Raw genomic sequence first — 5,541 nt, 5'->3', positions numbered from 1 at the left:
GCTGCTGCAATCAGGCCACTATTCGTAAACTCGAAGCGCCAAGGCTAGTACACAGGCCACATTGTCTACTGCGACTTGTGTGTTAGGAACACGCTACACTTCTTACTGTACACGTTTTTCACTGCTTTTCCACTGGACATAATTAGCCACGACAAAGTATTGTTCTTCCATAGAAAGAAAAGTGTAAAACAAGCCACTTCCGGCACGTATCTGCAGGCTGTCGGGAGCGGCTGCCGTTCTCAGTATCGGTTACCAAAACCCCAATTTATTGGACCGTCTGTGCTGTGTGCAATCAGGTTTTAAACCAGTTGCTGACGCTACCGTTCTTTTCATGTCGACTATTAGACAGCATTCTTGCATGGCCAAAAATTCAAGCGCAGTTGTACTTTAAGAACCAATATTTTCTAAGAAATAACTGTTCATAGAACTTTGCTCTTGAGTGCTGTGCATGCATCCAGCTGAAGTTGTAAGTTAAAAGAAAAGTGCTGCCGAGATTTAAATTGCAGGCTAAATTCTGTTTTTTTGGCTCCTTATGATTCATTAGTGTACAGCAACGACAAGGGAAAAAATTCTGCTTTCCTGTCCATCTACAGCTGCAAACATTCTCAAAACTGGCTCAAGGAGGAAGGGAAGAGGGGACACCACAGCTTCAGCAACACCTTTCCTCCAGCAAGCGAACCTGGTGGTGGTCGCACCGGCACTGCAACTGCTAAAAGCAGATACAAATGAGGATCAGGCTCAATATACTCAAAGTCCCCGTATGTTCCTAAGAAAAATGGTTAGCCGTGTGGTTAGCTGGCTGCTCCAAGCAATGCTATTATGGGCAATAATTGTTGCATTGTGCACCAGAAGGCAATAATTATCAGGGCAGAAGTGCAGTGGATCTTAGTAGCATATTCTATTGTCACCGCACATCTGCCACCAATTTGTTTTACGAGAAAGCCCTGGAAGCAGGTGCACATTCTCGAGACTAGCCTGCAGCCGGCAAAGGTTATTTTCCTCTACTCCCTCATTGGTAACCATTTGCTTGCAGCGTGGTCAGCATCAAATATGTTTGTCCGATTCTTCGCAAGCTTTTTTTTTATGTCCACATGTACTAATTAACTGGAACTGCCAAACAAGTGGGGAGGAAAAAGTGCAGAGCTGGAAAGCAGCAAAAGCTTTCTAAGCACTGAGATGAGAATAAGCATGTTTGTTTAGATGCCCACGTCACCCTGACATAACGAACCAGCAGAGCACACGTGGAGATCATTAATGAAGAGAGGCCCGGTAGAAAAAAGAAAATATGGTGGGCCATCTGATGTTTTTTTTTTCCTTTTTTACTGTTCATCACCATCACCATGCTTCACCGCACTTCCAGATGTGATGTCTGCTGCAAGACTAACCATTCAATGAGAGGGGGCACACATTCACATTAGTAATTTAAGTTGCCATGGGTGATTATGAAGCCCAAAGAAGCCTTGCTTTGAAAAAAATAAGAAAACGTGCCATGGCCAAGAGCCCCTCAGTTCCCATCAGCTAAAATGTGAAACCTGAAACCTGCAACACTTAATCCAGAATAACCCACTGGCAACTTGTTCTCTATAGTTCAAAGGCTTGCGGTCACTCACATGAAGATTAACGATAACTTCGTTTAGCCATCATTAAGTGCATGCCATCCTAGTCATGCATAAAACTAATTTGCAGTTATAGCTCCATATTAATTACAAGCTAGTTAGGTACGTCAACACCTCTTAGCCTCCCAATTCGGGCTGTGGTATCGTGACGGCTCTCCTCCTCATTTTTTTGGACAAAGCCAACTATTACAAGACTACCTCCATCTTTTTTTACTTGACACTTGTAACATCTTATATTTCTGCTTCAAAATGCGGTTAAATTATGTGCATGTTCATGGTGGAACAAAACTGTTCACAGGGTAAGAAAACTAACAATAAATTGAGCACATCAAGCTCACTATTTTGCTCAACCAGTGTTGCAGGCTTAAAAAGCTGTAAGATGTGCCAAAACATAAGAACAAACACCGAAGTAAATAAGCAGACACCATCACGCTAGCCAAAAGCCAACACCAAGCCTCGTTACGTTTAATTACAAACTGAAACAGTTCTAGGCAGCAATATGATGAAAGCAGTGATAACTTATCTAGATGCGTGCAAAGATGGTGCAAATTTGGAAATTAGACTTCGTTATGTTACCTAGCCATCTGATCGGTCAACCTTATCTGTGTCAAAACATTATAAGCAAAGTAGTAACACTGCTAAGGCTCAAATGCTTTTTAAAACAATCCTTAAACTCAAATAGGCTAATTCAGCTTACTGAAATTGAAGAAGGCACATAATGCAAGACAATTCAGAACTGCAGAAAAGCAATGTGGTCACCATTTTTTTACTAGGCCCGAACACACTCGACGTCCCACGAGAAGTCTCGTCCATTGACTGGGAGTACGTCGTGCCCGTTCTTTATCTTCAGAGCAACTTCTCTGCCTGCAAGCGGCCAATGGCCTGCAAAATGCAGATTATTATCAACCAACATGCCAGACGCAGTCATTTTTCCTCGAACCTGGTGCACCCAAAATGCAGAATCGCAGAGATCACCAGGCTGCCTTGCCCACTGTAGGGTAGATTATAAAAATCACTCCTATACAACATTAGGCTGAGCGTAAACATGCTGTAACTGACAAAAACCACGGGGCATGAATATCAGCAATCAATATTTCAAACGATCCTAATTTTTCTCCGAGAATTATTGGTAAGAACAGTAACATTTACCGCAATGATAGCACAAAAAATAAAATGATAAGGCAAACATTTATTTTGAAATATACACGCTCTGCGCATTCAGAAGCTACGCCACTCGAAAGATGTGTAGAGGCATGCGGGAATGTGGTCTGTTCACACAAGTGTTGTAAACAGGGGTGCAAAACTTGGGCTTTACTTATCAGCGAAGTTTGTCTGAAGGTAAAACGTTCCCAGATAGAATGCACAAGACATTTAGCAGCTGCTCATTCATTTCCATGAAAAAGAACTGAGAACCCCTTTTTTAGTTTGGGGGTTCCACGCACTGAATCTGCACCTAGACTACGGGATGCGCGAATTTGAGGGATCCTCTCAATTTAAACCACCCTGGTTTCGTAAAATTCACGGAAATATCGACACTACTGTTTTTCTTTTTTGTATCTATCAGAAGAACTGCAATGGCCGCGGATCACTACCGAAAAAGCCAGCGCACATAAAACAGGCATGCTCTTTTGAAGCACTTGCGCTTCTGCAAGGTAACTTTTCACAATTAGGGATGAAATGAAAGGAGTGGCTCGCGGGGAATATGATACTTTGGATGGGCATGGGAGAACCAGAAGGCCAACCCCTTTCGACATGGAGAGTCTAAACGCACATTTTATTGCCACTTACAAAAAGTTTCGACCTTTACAGCACGCGCAAGGCAGCGGCCACCTCGTTACAACAACGCTGTTTATCCGTCCGTAGCACGCCAACGTCTAGACGAGGCACGATACGCGCAATGTTTCAACGTGGTCGCATAAAAATTCGTATAAATGCATATTCCCGAGGGGGCTGACGGACGCACAACACTATTCACGCTCATAATTGAACACATTAATACTGAAACACTCATAGTGCGGAGCGTGCTAGGGGGCCTCTAGACTGAATTCAAGGCACACCCCGCGTTTTACCTTTTTTTTGTTAGTGTTCAATTCCCCTAAAGAGAGTACTCAGCCGATTACACAGCTACGCATTATTTTTATAACCTGAAGGCTGGAGGGGAGTGGTATTTTTTGGGTGGCTCATAGCGAAGAACACGGCGGTAGCGTTTTCGGTGCGGTCAGTTGACTAATGACACATGATTCTACTTCGCACAACCCAAGGCGCAAACTTTGGAGCAAGTGCTGCTAACATACGTGACAAGACGGAAAAGGTCGCTTGTCAAATGCCAAATCTGCGTAACGCCGATATGATAGATATCGCACACCAAGGCGAGCGATACGTTGCACACACAGAACGTCAGTAATAAGGGCCGGCACCGGCTCGACAACAGTGCTCCGTTAAATACACAGGACTAGTAAACGACGTTTCACTTACCTTAACTGACCAGCCGTACTTGTTCGTCCGGTAGATAAATCCATAGTCATCACGTAACCAGAAATTTCACGCCGCTGAGCATTTACCGAATCGTAGAACCACTGCACGCAGCCATGACGGTGGGAGCCGAGCGAGCCGCCGAAACGTCGCCGCCGTCGTCTTGTGTCGCGCTGCCCCCCTGCCGGCGGCCAACTGAGTCGAGTGACGCGCGCCGTTGAAAACGCGTTAAAAATAAATAAAACTCTAGCATTGTCATGGACGCCTAAGCTGTCGGTGAACGGTAAGGTCAGGTGCCACTTACATCCAGCAGGAGTTGAGAGCCTGTTCTGTAAGCAAACAGTACGTGTTCCATGAGCTATTTCATGGCGTGACGGGGGCTGCAGGCGACAACGGCTAGGAACGACGGTGGCGGTTCTCTCGCTGGCTTCGTAGCGTTGCATCTTTTCATATACATGCAGAGCCCGGCATATCATCTTGTAGTTCATATATTAGATAAGTTCGCGTTATGCACGCCTGTGCGCACGCAGGTCGGCTTACTCAAGTGAAGCTTCGTTTCTAGGCCTGGAGGTATATCACTGGCTAAGCTTCCGAATATTTTACGTGCGAATATAAACATGCTCCGCTCACAACAAATTGCATGGGGGCTGTCGATGTCTATACCGCTTTTTTCGAACGCTCATGGCGCCCTTCACTGTTAGCGCATTTTAACGGCAAACGACGGTGGGCATTGCCAAGGAGAAAAAAGGGCGTCCCCATCGCAGACGATCAGTCAACACTATTAACGCCAGCATGGTTGTGGTGGGTCACGTTGACCAGTAAGGCCACCAGTATTGCCCAGGATAGCCGAGGTGCCCACCTAACCTACCGCCATTATTCCCACCTACTCCCAGCTTTAAAAACGTTGCCCAGGTAAGTTTCCAGTATTGATCACCATGCCCACCTGATTTCCCAGGATGCCCACCTGATTTCCCAGCAGAATTTATGGTGGGATTTGCGATCGGGGCATTATTTGCGAAAGTAAGCGTTAGCATAACCAACATGTAACAGCAACTCTTTCTCATAAAAGTCAGGTCTCCTGACTTTCATTCGTGGAGACATTTGTTTGTATGCATTCTTTTCAGTACTGATACCTTTTCTGTATATGTCCTATTTTTTTCCTTCAGTCATGCAACTGCTTGAAATTCAATCATGTTCGGTTTCGAAATCATTATTTCGATGTTGTCACTGCCTTTCTTAAAATGTTTTCGCCACGCCGGCGTACAATGCCGACAATGCCGGCAGGACGAAAAGCACTGTGGATCAAGCCTTGCGCTTTCTTTTTATTCAGTAGGTCTTTCAGTCGCGTGATGAGACAACCCTCTTCCCCCGGAGATTTTTGAAATCTTAAAAATTATGTTTTTCACTGTTATCTCAGGAAGGCAATTAGAATATATACGAGGAGGAACTGACC

General features: G+C 44.8%; 1 long non-coding RNA gene across 2 annotated transcripts; it reads right to left on the bottom strand.

Moving 5' to 3' along the window:
• Window positions 1–221: 221 nt before the first annotated feature.
• Window positions 222–4,407, bottom strand: LOC144141384 (uncharacterized). 2 transcript variants are annotated; one of them, XR_013316570.1, is made up of 4 exons: window positions 4,393–4,407; window positions 4,092–4,283; window positions 2,376–2,498; window positions 222–709 (listed from the first exon to the last, which is right to left on the bottom strand). It is a non-coding gene; the product is annotated as an uncharacterized LOC144141384 (long non-coding RNA). The 2 variants fall into 2 exon arrangements; XR_013316571.1 differs by having other exon boundaries at window positions 226–706.
• Window positions 4,408–5,541: the final 1,134 nt, after the last annotated feature.

Source organism: Haemaphysalis longicornis, unplaced genomic scaffold, assembly GCF_048455015.1.
Source record: "Haemaphysalis longicornis isolate Haplotype H1 unplaced genomic scaffold, Haemaphysalis longicornis Haplotype H1 scaffold_6, whole genome shotgun sequence".
Lineage (NCBI taxonomy): Eukaryota > Metazoa > Arthropoda > Arachnida > Ixodida > Ixodidae > Haemaphysalis > Haemaphysalis longicornis.
Note: the sequence above shows the minus strand (reverse complement) of the source record. Positions and strands in the feature narration are given on the sequence as shown.